Genomic DNA, 14055 nt, shown 5'->3' on the forward strand with positions numbered 1-14055 from the left:
GGATCAGGAGAATGTACGGGAACGAAAAGTAAGTAGTCCATTTGGAACCTCAGCTCAGGGAAGTGATAATTGAAGCACTTTTTGAGTATAAGGATGTTTTTGCATGGTCGTATGATGACATGCCAGGTTTAAGCACTGATTTGGTGGTTCACAAATTGCCCACTGATCCAGCATGCCCTCCTATCAAGCAGAAGCTAAGGAAATATAAAACAGACATTAGTGTGAAAATCAAAGAAGAGGTCACCAAGCAGTTTGAAGCAAAGGCCATCCGGGTTTCGCGGTATCCCACCTGGTTAGCTAATGTTGTGCCTGTGCCAAAGAAGGATGGAAAGACCAGAGTGTGCGTAGATTACTGTGACCTCAATAAGGCAAGTCCAAAGGACAACTTCCCACTACCAAACATCCACATATTGATTGACAACTGTGCCAAACATGAGATTGGTTCCTTCGTGGATAGTTATGCGGGCTATCACCAGATTTTGATGGATGAGGAGGATGCGGAAAAGACGGCATTTATCACACCTTGGGGAACGTATTGTTATAGAGTCATGCCATTTGGGTTGAAGAACGCAGGAGCAACGTATATGAGGGCGATGACCACCATGTTCCATGACATGATACATCGGGAAATTGAGGTCTATGTGGACGACGTGATCATAAAGTCGAGGAAGCGATGTGACCATGTCAGGGATTTGAGGAAATTCTTCCAGAGACTCCGCAGGTACAACCTCAAGCTTAATCTAGAAAAGTGTGCGTTTGGAGTTCCATCTGGGAAGTTATTGGGATTCGTGGTGAGTCGGCGCGGTATTGAATTAGACCCGTCTAAGATCAAAGCCATTCAGGAGCTACCGCCGCCAAGGAACAAGAAAGATGTGATGAGTTTGCTGGGCAGGTTGAATTACATCAGCAGGTTCATTGCCCAGCTTACAACTACTTGCGAGCCCATCTTCAAGCTGCTAAAGAAGATGCTGCGGTCAGATGGACGGATTAATGTCAAGCAGCATTTGACAAGATTAAGGAGTATTTGGCTAGTCCACCTGTGTTGGTCCCGCCGGAGCCGGGAAGACCCTTGATCCTTTATCTGACCGTGTTGGATAATTCTTTTGGTTGTGTACTAGGGCAGCATGACATCACAGGAAGGAAAGAGCAGGCAATTTACTACCTCAGCAAGAAGTTCACATCATATGAGGTGAAGTACACTCAACTTGAGAGGACGTGTTGTGCCTTAACCTGGGTAGCGCAAAAGTTGAAACATTAATTGTCAGCCTATACCACCTATCTCATCTCTCGGTTGGACCCGTTGAAGTACATTTTTCAGAAGCCCATGCCCACAGGGAGGCTGGCGAAATGGCAAATCTTGCTTACGGAATTTGATATTGTCTACGTGACCTGGACTGCAATGAAAGCACAAGCGCTGGCTGATTATTTGGCCGAGAATCCAGTTGATGATGAATATGAACCTTTGCAAACATACTTCCCTGACGAGGAGATAATGCATGTTGAAGACTTAGAACAAGTCGAGAAGCCAGGTTGGAAATTGTTCTTTGATGGAGCTGCCAACGACAAGGGTGTCGGGATAGGAGCAGTACTGATTTTTGAGACATGGTAACACTACCCTGTCACTGCTCAACTTCATTTTTATTGAACCAATAACATGGCTGAATACGAGGCGTGTATCTTGGGTCTGAGATTGGCTATAGACATGGGTGTCCAGGAAATCTTGGTCATGGGTGACTCGGATCTTCTGGTACACCAGATTCAGGGTGAATGGGAGACACGAGATTTGAAGCTTATTCCGTATCGGCAATGTTTGCATGAACTTTGTCAACGGTTTCAATCAATAGACTTCAGGCATATTCCAAGGATTCACAATGAGGTTGCCGACGCTTTGGCCACTTTGGCGTCAATGTTGCATCATCCAGACAAGGCTTATGTGGACCCGTTATAGATTCAGGTCCGAGATTAGCATGCCTATTGTAATATGGTGGAAGAAGAGCTTGATGGTGAGCCGTGCTTCCATGATATCAAAGAATATCTCCGGATGGGAGTATACCCAGCACAAGCTACAGGGGATCAAAAGAGAGCAATTCGACGCTTGGCAAGCGGATTTTTCTTCAGTGGAGGAGTGTTGTACAAGAGAACTCCAGATCTTGGACTGTTGAGATGCATGGATGCTAAACAGGCTACAGATATCATGGCTGAGGTACATGCGGGAGTTTGCGGACCTCATATGAGTGGATATGTATTGGCAAAGAAGATTCTCCGAGCAGGTTATTATTGGCTTACTATGGAATGGGATTGCATCAGTTTTGTGCGCAAGTGTCATCAATGTCAGGTACATGGAGATTTGATTCATTCTCCACCATCTGAATTGCATACAATGTCAATACCATGGCCATTCGTTGCTTGGGGAATGGATGTCATTGGACCGATCGAGCCAGCGGCGTCAAATGGGCACAGGTTCATTCTGGTAGCTATTGATTATTTCACTAAGTGGGTGGAGGCAAAAACCTTCAAATCTGTGACCAAGAAGGCAATGGTCGATTTTGTGCATTCGAATATCATCTGTCGGTTTGGGATCCCGAAGGTGATCATCACAGACAATGGTGCCAATCTCAACAGTCATTTGATGGCAGAGACATGTCAGCAGTTTAAGATCATGCATCGCAATTCCACCCCATATCGTCCTAAGGCAAATGGAGCAGTCGAAGCAGCTAACAAGAACATCAAGAAAATACTTAGGAAAATGGTAGAGGGGTCCAGGCAATGGCATGAGAAGTTACCTTTTTCCCTTTTAGGCTTCGCACTACTGTCCGCACTTCAGTAGGGGCAACTCCTTATTCACTAGTATATGGCACTGAAGCAGTAATACCCGCAGAGGTTGAAATCCCGTCCCTTCGGATCATTGCTGAGGCGGAAATTGATGACGTTGAATGGGTTAAAGCCCGCTTGGAACAACTAAGTTTGATTGATGAAAAGAGATTGGCAGCAGTATGTCACGGTCAGTTGTACCAATAGAGAATGGCAAGGGCATATAACAAGAAAGTGCGTCCGCGGAAGTTTGAAGTGGTGCAGTTGGTGTTGAGGCGTATCTTACCTTATTGGGCTGAGGCAAAAGGAAAGTTCGCCCCGAACTGGCAGGGGCCATTTTTTGTAACCAGAGTGCTGTCCAATGGCGCATTATATTTGACAGATGTGGAAGGCAAATGTGTAGAAATGGCTATCAACTCTGACGCAGTCAAGCGATACTATGTATGATTTCTTGGTTTAATTGTACTTTATTGTATTTGGCATATTTTTGAGATTGAAATGACGAAGGCATTTTGTTCTGCTATCCAAACACTTTATCCTTTGTTACCCCTTTTGAGCCTCATTTACTTTCTTTCGTACCCCTCTTTCGGAATCAATAACAACTCGGAAGCTCGAGCAAGGCAAATCAGTGAAGAAATAAGAAAACACAGTCCAACAAAAAAAAAAAGAAAAAAAAGAAAAAGAAAAAGGGAAAAAGAAAAAAAAAGGAAAAGAAAAATGAAGAAAAGAAAGAAAGAAATGAAAAGAAAAAAAAGAAAAGAAAAGAAAAGAAAAGAAAAGAAAGAGAAATGAAAAGAAAGAAAAGAAAGTGGAAGAAAAGGAAAGATTGCAACAGCAAAGTAATTCCTATGGCTTGAACTACGCTTGACTTGATCCCGAAAGGGTACGTAGGCAGCCTCTCTCTGAGGTTCAGTCACGCAGAAATAAAAATCCAAAAGCCCCCAAGAAAGAAACTGGGGCAGAAGTTGTGGTTGTTGTGAGAAATCTGATTCCGAAAGTTGTAATTTTGAGCCCATGTTGAATTGTTTTGAGCCTTTGATGCCCTTTCTTTCTGACCCTATCCAAAAGCCCACATTACGGTCCAAAGAAAGACCTTCTGATCAATCTTCAGGAAGTGCCAATACGAGCAAGTAAAAGTGATTCACATCAGGGGCAACACTCGGGTGCAAGGAAAAATGATAAAAATGAGAGAGTCTTATTGGTGAAAACCCTCACGGGCACCGTAAGGCGAAGTGAGTCAAGAGAAATAAAAAATGAGAGAGTCTTGTTGGTGAAAACCCTCACGGGCACCATAAGGCGAAGGTGAGTTTTTCAGACAGGCCAAGGAAACAAGTCTGTAGTCAAAAGCTGGTCAAGACATTGCAAGACGAGCAAGGGTGACAATCAGGTTGTGAAAGTCCAGAACGACAAATGTGACGATTGAAAGTTGATTGGTTAGACAGACTGGGCTGGTTAATCCAAAATGCATGGCGTGCTCAATGGTACCGGCTGTTCCATTCAGATAAGTCTCATTCTCTTCTTTCTTCATTACAAATCATCCGTTCTCGGATTCTTTTATCCTTAACCCTCGAGGTCATTGCATTTCATTCTTTCGAGGTCTACCTTTAAGATATTTCAGTGTCAGTTCTGTTCGAAACAAAAGGAAGGAATGTCAAGGCTAACTACCAGCTTCCTAGTTGTACAGATAGGGCCAGAATATATCAGAGATGTCAAAAGCAAAGTAAGTCATAAAGGACCATTGGAAGTTCATCCGTGGATTAATCGGATAATTGTGGGGAAGAAGCGAAGTTTCAAAAGAGGGGTCAGAAACACAAGAACAACAATATGGAATAGAACACTTGGGTCATCAGAGTCAAGGGGGTTGAAATTCGGTAAGGAAGTCGAGGGGGTTCAAGGAAAGTCCAGGAAAGCGAGACGGAGTAAAGCCCAGCGGCAGGGATGTACCTAGCAAGAATGCCAGCAACTAGCCACATTTTTTAAAAACTGACAAGATTTTCTTTGATTGAAACAGGGGCAGAAAGTTTTCATTGGTTTTGGGAGAAACCCTCCTTAAGGAAAAAGCAAGCACCCAAAACAGGTATGACAGAAATTCTCAGGACCCTCCTGGAAAATGGGACTTAGTTTAAATTTCCAAACAAGTATGAGTAGCATAATTTAGCACAAATGTATCCTGGGTTGTCTAAGATAGGATTTAGTTAGGTGTGGTCAGGACCCTCCTGAATAATGGGACACAGTTTAAAGAACCATTAGGTAACAAGGCATTGTTGTAGGATAGTATAATCCAGCCGTGGAATTGACACACTTAAGATAAGGCTTAAATTTTGATTTCCAGGACCCTCCTAGATAATGGGACGCAATTTTAAGGTTTGCTTAGATAACAAAATATAGTGGAAGTCGTACCTTCAGTAGATATAGCTTAGGTTAAAACTGTCTTTAACTAGAAGTTGTCAGGACCCACCTGGATAATGGGGAGTAGTTTAAGACCTTCTAGACAACAAATGTAGTGGGGGTAATACCTTTAGAAGATATAACTTAGGTTCATAATTATTAGAAGTTGTCAGGACCTCCCTGGATAATAGGATTTAGCTTTCAAATTCTTATAATAGTTGGTAGAATAATTAAGTTTAACACTTACCCATGTACCCAACTACCAAACTGGGGCAGGAAATTTTCTTTTGTTTATTTTGTTGCAGTCAGGAGCCCACCTGGAGAACAAGGGAATACTTTTCATGTTCAGCAGTCAGGACCCCACCTGGAGAACAAGGGAAGTGCAATTCAAATTTTAGCTTTTAATTCTTTATATTTGATAATATACTGTACCCAGTCACCAAACTGGGGCAGAAAATTTTCTTTGTTTGTTTTGCAGCAGTCAGGAGCCCACTTGGAGAACAAGGGAATACTCTTCAAGCTTCAGAAATCAGGAGCCCACCTGGAGAACAAGGGAATACTCTTCAAGATTCAGCAATCAGGAGCCCACCTGGAGAACAAGGGAATATTTTTCAAGCTTCAGCAGTCAGGCGCCCACCTGGAGAACAAGGGAAGTACAATTCAAATTTTAGCTTTTAATTTTTAATATTTGATAACATGCTGTACCCAGTTACCAAAATGGGGCAGAAAATTCTCTTTGTTGTTTATTTTGTTGAAGTCAGGAGCCCGCCTGGAGAACAGAGGCATATATTTCAAGTTTCAGCAGTTAGGAGCCTGCCTGGAGAACAGAGGAGCCCGCCTGGAGAACAGAGGCATACATTTCAAGTTTCAGCAATCAGGAGCCCGCCCGAAGAACAGAGGAATACCGTTCAATACAGCAATCAGGAACCCGCCTGGAGAGCAGGGAATACATTCGAGTTTAGTGGTCAAGCATCACTCGGAGAAAGGAAAATATCTCGAAGTGTAGACAGCAGTCAGGCAACCATCTGGAGAAAGGGCAAAACATCTCAGGTCACAATTCAAGGCAGCAACAAAAGGATGTCGCCGGGGAGAATACAATACAACAAGGCAACAAGAAATACAAGATCAAGTTTGAAGATATAGATAGGATCTTTTGTAATTCATAGCTCATAGCTTAGTCTAGTTTCTTTTTATTTTTGACATGGTGTAATAAGGGGGTTCAGTAAGCAGTAGCAGCAGCATCGGCAACAGTGAAATCACAGCTTCATGGTAGTCCCAGCTACCAGACATTCCCGAACTACACTGACCTGATTCCTTTTTAGCCAAGGATATGTAGGCAACCTCAGAAGCAGGGTGCGGTCAACTCTTTTAAAAAATGCTTCACACGGAGTATCCAAACGGACAAAAATTGCTCGTATTTGCTCACTTATCTTTGCACGAAAACTCTTCGTGTTTCCGAGCAAAGAGGGGCAGCTGTGAGCACGTGATTTTTGCCCTACATGAATTACTCCCATAAATTCAAAACAAAATGATTTCTTTTCATTACTTGCAATTTTGTGGATTTTCGTGGCATTTTATCTTAATTGTTGCATTTGTCTGTGCATTTTAATTAGCGAAAATTACAAAAAAATATGTTGCATTTGCATTTAGGATTTGACTTTGCATTTTTAAGAATTAATTAGTAATTAAGTTGTTTTATAAAAATGGGAAAAATCACAAAAATAGTTATTTTTGCACTTTTAATTTTAATTTTTTAACTTTGATAGTTTTTCCTTTAATTTGGTTCTTAATTATTGGTGGTAATTGTTATTTGGAGGATAATTTGATTAGGGACTAACTTAGGTTTCTTTTAATTTTAAAATAGAAGAATTTTTAAAAGATATTAGAATAAAAAATGAAAAGAAAAGAAAACAAGAGAAGGAAATTCTGTTTGGGCTACTTTGATTAAAATCCCACAAGCCCAAATCATTTAATCCCCAATCCGGCTCAAATCGCCCGCAGCCCAATCACCCCTGAACCGGTCCAATCGCCCAAACCCCAAAACGACCCCGTTTAATCCAAGTCTGATCAGGACCGTCGAGGTTTCCAGATCCAACGGCTGTGAACTCAAGAGTCTTGAGTATAAGACTGTCCAAACGTTACCAGCCCCCCCCAGAACCCCCTACCTTCGTCTCTCTCACAGCCCTCTCACCTGAACCGTATCGCCACCGTCCACCGTCGCCTGCCGCCGCCAGAAATCGCCTACGGCGGCGGCGAGTACCCAAACCACCCCAAAAATTCACCATAGCTTCCTCTCATCTCCCTCATACCCATGCCACCATTTGTTTCCCTCGAATTCCACTGGAAATTCCCAAATATTCCAAACCCTAGGGCGCCGCCTTTGAATCCCCCGCCGTGGCCGGCGGCGCCACCACCTTTGCCCACCAAATCAACACCCCTGAATCCCCTTGTCCCCCTCATTACAGAACTCTACTTCACTCCCCTCGAACCCCCTTCAAGTTGCTCGAATGTTGAATCTAAGAGCCCAAATTCTGGACCTGTGCGTGCAGGCTTTCTGCCTCATTTCTTCGAATTCCGGAATGATTTTAGTCCTCTGATAACATTGCTCGTCTGTTCATGCTAAGAACAAGCGGATAATGTTATTTGGGGACAAAATCGGAGGTTGGAGTTCATCTGGCTTCGAGCTCTTTAGTCGGTAAGTCTTTTCTTTCTTTTGGTTCTTTCTTTTATTTTTCTTCTTCTCTTCTTCTTTTCATTTGTCCAAGCAAACCCATGGAAGTTGACCAAATCGCTGACCAAATTCTGACTTTGACTCATGTCTACTCTTTCCAGATTTTCTTCTTAATTTGGTTGTGTCTGATAAAATCCTATGTTCACCGCCTCTATTCAGTTTAAAGTGATAATTTAGTTTGATGAGTCATTAACTAGTATTTTAGTCTCACAACTTAGTTAGGTTTATTTTAATCTAATAATTAGTTAATGCCTTGTTTGTTTGTGGATAGTAGTTGATCATTTTAGTGTAAGTAGATCCTCTGAATTCGTCTGAGTGCCTCCCTTTCACGTTTTGATTTGTTTTCACATTTTGCCATTTGGGCTTTGAGGTCAATCAGAACCTCAGTCTAAAAAGGAATCCTGGTCTGATTTGAACTTAAGCCCACCCTTTTTGAATCATTGAGCCCGTTTGGATTCATGAACCATATCTGTTTGACCCATAGGTTCTAGGGGGTAAATACATGGGTAATCAGGGGTAAATTAGGTAATCTAATTGGGGGAATCTTTAGTGTAACTAACTAGGAAGCTTCTACTAGAGGTTTTTAGCCAATTTCAGGCTTTTTGGATAGTTAACTTGGAAAACAAGTCATAAAATGAGGGGTTTAAGTAGCAAAAATAGAAAAAATAGAAGGACCAAAGGCTAAAAACCTAAAGTCTGAAGATGCCCTAGTAACTTGCCTATAAAGGCATTGTTACTTAGAGCTAAAGAGAGAGATTTTTAGGCATAAAAATACCGAAGAGCTCTGAAAATCCAGGCGACCAAAATTCCAAAAAATCACTATTCCATTGAATTTTTAGAGTGATCTCGAGGCTCTAAGTTTTAGAATTCATTCTCCAGCTTGTCTAAGGTTGACAAATGGTTTGAATTGCTTTGGGTTTCAGTAGTTAAGGCTTCAGAAGTTCTTAGGGTGATTTTGAGTTTGAATTTGGTTCCTTCGAGCTTGGTTTGGGTGCTTACTGGTGTTGCTCGCCTGAACTAATTCCTGGGCTGCTTGATACCATTTCCTGGGTTTGAAATCGATCTTAAACTGTTGCTGATTGCTGTTCGCTGCTACTGATTATCATTTGCTGCACCTCTGATTCTAATTTACCTTTTGCGTGGCCATATCCAGGTACATGATTTTGTAAACTCAATTGATTGTCATGGAATTTGAGGAATGAAATGAGAGAACAAGAGATGAAGCTCATGCACTATTTTCTGATTCGAAATTCTATCAGTTTTTACCTACTGAATCTATTTGCCTGGATCTACTCTGATTTCTAACTATTATGAGGGTCTGATGTAATTCATGTAATGCGTAATATTTGTATCATGATTGTTAGTTGATTATGTGATTTACTTAGATTATCCCAATATGTTTAAATGCAATTTGATGGAATCCTGGGTTTGAATTGGAGGCTGATTGTTTACTGAGCATGTTATGTATACCCTATATGTTAAGTAGCATCATTTGAGGACTAGTAATTGCATCTTGTGTATCAACTAGCTTCATTTAGAGTCAGTAGTTGGAAAATCGTAAGGTCTAGGAGTTTAATGCTTATCTTTACAGAACCAACGAAATCATCATTAATAATTGGAGACAAGTGCAAAATTGATTTACAAATTATTTAACATTTCCTGCGCATCAGCTCGTTGGATCAGGTTCATATGATTCTTTGATTCCATATTTCTCTAGGTGTGTGAGATTTGAATTTAAAGATCAGCATGCCTTTGATTTGAATAAATCGTTCATTTGTTTACAAAGATTGTTAGCAGGTCTAAATTAAAACCAGTATAGCATTCGGGCTCATTTATGAGCCATAGCATGGCACCCTTTTGGTTAAATGAGATTTGGGCCCAGTTATATAATAACAAGCCCAAGTATTGCCAGCCTGTTGAGCCAATGCGTTCTGCTAAATTGTAGACCGTTAGGGACACCTCCTAATTGGGCTTGTGCTGAGGCCCAACGTTAAACAACTCTTATAAAGCTGAATGAATTAACCTTCTTCTTGGGCTAGTTTCGAAGCCCAATGTGCTGAAGGCCTTAATTAAGGCTATTGGTTTAAATTTGTAATAAGTTATGGCTTTCAAGTTAGGTGGCGGGTTCAAATTAAGAGGTTATCCCTTTTGTTTGGATCCGGACCTGAGCTCGAGGCCCGAATTTTTTTTTAATATCAATTGACTAGGACTCTTCATTTTAGAGACAATACATTAATAGAAAATCGTAGTTCCTTTAGGTTGGCCTTTGAAATAAAATGAGGTGCACCGCGCCAAATAAAATGCATAAATTGCGTGGCCCTCTTTAATGGCTTTATCGAAAATATTTTAGAAATTCGTGACGTGCCATTTAGCGAATTTTCATGGCCTCCCGCAAAGTTAACAAGACGCTAGCCACTTTAGGCGCGCTTTTAATAATTTTACCTTCTTAAATACGGGTGTGCATTTCATGCGACCCAATCCAAATCCCAAAACGTTGAATAAGAGGTGTCGAGGATCCGGGTGCATTTTATGTGACGTGATCCAAAAACACGCTCTTAAACGACGTTCACTTTCATAAAAACTAATTAAAAGCGGTTAAACAATTCTAAAATTGCCATAGGATAACATGTATTAAAATCAGACTTTAGCCAAATATAGCTGTTGAGCGACCGTGCTAGAACCACGGAACTCAGGAGTGCCTAACCCCTTCTCCCGGGTTAACAGAATTCCTTACTCGGATTTCTGGTTCGCGACTGTTAAACAGAGTCAAACCCTTTCCTCGATTCGGGATTCAAACCGGTGAGTTGGGACACCATAAATCTCCCAAGTGGCGACTCTGAATCTTTAATAATAATCCCGCTTCGATTTTCACTTCAAGTTGGAAATAACTCCCTTTATTATACCCTTCCCGGGGGTGTAAGTTTAAAAAGGAGGTGTGACAGCTCTGGCGACTCTGCTGGGGACAAGGACCCAGAACTTTTGTTCAGGGTTCAGAATTCGAGCTTAGTTAAATTGTTATATTTGGCGTTATCTAATTTTCCTACATGTTTCATGCCTTATGTGCTAATTGTTTTACCGCTTTGATATTTGTTGAATTGTATATAAACTGTCGCGAATCCCTTCCTCTCTCTGAGTCTTCTACATCATGGAGAAGGGTGCACTTCGTGTAGCTTCTCTTCTGTTTAGAGTCTTTTCCCATTTAGAACGAGGTTTGGATAAGTTGCAAAGCCGGCGGAGCTTCTGTATCCCCGGTACGCCGCCTCCCCCTCGGCCCGAGTTGTCCGCTCGGGTAAGCCAGGTCTAGACCAATAAACTTAGGGTTAAACCTAGAAGAACAAAACCTCATGCCGGATCCCTAGTAGGACGTTTGTGTGCATCATGTGCATTTGACTTAGGGGACTCAACACAGGGGTTGGGTCCGTCTAGGACAGGTGACCTGAAATAATGGACCATCCTGATGCATCTTACGTGCTACTTGCGCATTTATTTGCTCGGCTTTGCATGTTGACCGGCTTGTCTAAATGAGTGAATTATGAAAATAAGCAGTGTTGGGACTAAGTGAGGGTAACCGCTAGTTTTGAAAAACCAATATCCAAGTAGTGCCGAAATGCTGCCGGATTTTTGAGAAAATGAAAGAAAAAGAAGAAAAGTAGTTTTTTTAGTTTGTTTTGTTTACCAATGGAAAAGAAAAACAAAAAAAAAGAGTTTTATTTTTAAATTAGTTTGTTTATTAGCCATTGAAAAAGAAAACATAAAAATGAATTTTGCTTTCAAATAGTGTATTTGCCAACAAAAACAAAAAGAGTCCTATTTTCAAAAATATTTAGGTTTATTTGCCCGAACTACGCCGGTTTGATTCTCACCGGATGTGAGATACGTAGGCAACCCTCATCGGGTCCAACCTCCCTTTTTACAAAAATAGCCAAAAAATGTCAAATTTTAATTTTTTGTCATAAATAAGTCGGTTGATGCCATTCTTGTTAAAATAGCCGAATGTCCCCAAAAGGACGCCGGAAGGCCGTTTTTGCAAGAATAGCTACCTGAGTCATTTTTTTACTTGTTTTGCGGGCATAACCTTAAAATCTTCCTCCCAGAAGTGCTGAAAGGCCGTATTTGCAAATCCAAGGCCTGTTTTCTAAATAAAGAATTTTTGCACAAATAGCCATTTTTTCAAAATAAGTCATTAACGTCCCCTAATAAATGTGCAGGATGGATTCAAGTAACATTGAAACCTTCTCAGTCCTGAGCGAGATCCCTTTGAAACTCCATATGTGGTGGCATGATTTGGGAAAGGGAAGCAGAGATACCGTGGTCAAAAGTTTGGGTGGTCTCGTCGATTTGCTGAACATCAAACCAAGAAAAGATATTATTGAGGCATTGATACCATTCTGGGATCCGACCCGTAATGTATTCCGGTTTTCAGATTTTGAACTCACACCTACATTAGAAGAGATTGCCGGATACGCCGGTCTCAACGGGAACCTCCGAGGTAGATACCCACTGGCCCCACGACCGGTAACCCTTCATTGGTTCTTGGATTTATTGAACATTAGACGGGATATTCAAGACCCGCATCTGGCGGAAGGGTGTTGTATATTGCATTTCTTATATCACCGATATGGTAACCCCAACGGTTTTGAGGAACCCAACACAGGATTGACACATGCTGGAAATAAAGACAAATGGGAAGCCCGACGGGGATTAGCCTTCATGGTAGCCTTTTTGGGAGTGGTAATTTGTCCAAGAAAAGACGGTCACATAAACCTTGGCCTGGTAGGGATGCTAGATGTTGCCATGAAAAAACCTACTAGCACGGTGGTTCCCCTGATTGTAGCAGAAATGTACCGAGCTTTGACCAAATGTCGGGAAGGGGAGAAATTCTTTCAAGGTTGCAATTTGCTCTTACAATTGTGGATACAGGAACACCTCTGTCACCGCACAGGCTATATGAACTACGGTTTAACTGGATTGAGTTGTATTGCAGAATTTGAGACCCGGGTGACAGGTATTGAATTCCCTGAGGGTACTGAGGCCTAGTCGTCATGCTTAAGGTCTTTGACCGCAGATAAAGTTGAATGGGCTTATGGATGGCTTCCTGCTACTGAAGCTGTATACACATCAGCAGAGGTCTCTTATATTCTTTTGATGGGTATTCGAAGCATACAGCCTTATGCTCCTTACCGAGTTTTGAGGCAATTTGGAAGATTCCAGACAGTGCACAACGATGAAGACCTGAGTGAGCAAGTCATCGAGTTAGGCCCGAAAGCTGCATTCCTTGAAGGCAAAATTCGAAAGATATGGAATGAGTGCAGGTACCTTGAACCCAAGACTATAGTACAGGACCGAGCCAAAGGTGAGGTAGATCCCAAATACTTGGTCTGGTTTGGTAAGAGATTTCAAATTCCTGAGAGACCCGCCAAAAGGCCACATGTGCAACAATTCACTAACGAGGCCCAGGTGCAATGGGATTGGTTAGCCAAGGAAAAGGAGTACAGGGCCCGAATAGGAGCATTGGAAAAACAGGTTCAGGAGCTCCGGTTTGAAAACACCTTGCAAGCCGCAGCTGATGAAGGTGATAAGAAGAAATTGGCCCAGGAGAATGAAGCTCTCAAAGCCCAAATTCAGCAAATGAAAATAGATGCCAGGAATCGGGAAAGAAGTCTATCCGACGAGAGATTGATCAAAGGGTTGAAGAAGCAAGTCTTGGACTGTCAGGAAGAATTGAAAAAATCCGAAGGGAACATGGCAAGACTTCGGGCACAATGGGCAAAGAAGACTGAGGAAAGAGCCCAATTTGTACAACAAATGAAGAAGAACTATGAGGGAACTATTGCTAACATGAAAAGAAAAATGAATACTCTTGAAGAAAGGGCAGCTCGGCGGGACAAAGAATTTCAGGCCGAGAGAGAAAAATGTTATGGGTTAATCGCTGAGATGGAAAAGGAAATAAAATTGTTACAAGACCTTCACCTCCAAGATTCTCAGGTTCTAGAGGCTCGTACTCAGCAGATAAGTCGGCTACTCCAAGAAAAGGGCCAAATCAGGGAAAGAATCAGAAACATTGCCAACTATATTGTCACGAAGTGCCAGGCTGGTGAGCGGATGGGTCGTACCACGTTCTTTGC

Source organism: Nicotiana attenuata, unplaced genomic scaffold (genome assembly GCF_001879085.1).
Source record: "Nicotiana attenuata strain UT unplaced genomic scaffold, NIATTr2, whole genome shotgun sequence".
Taxonomy (NCBI): Eukaryota; Viridiplantae; Streptophyta; class Magnoliopsida; order Solanales; family Solanaceae; genus Nicotiana; species Nicotiana attenuata.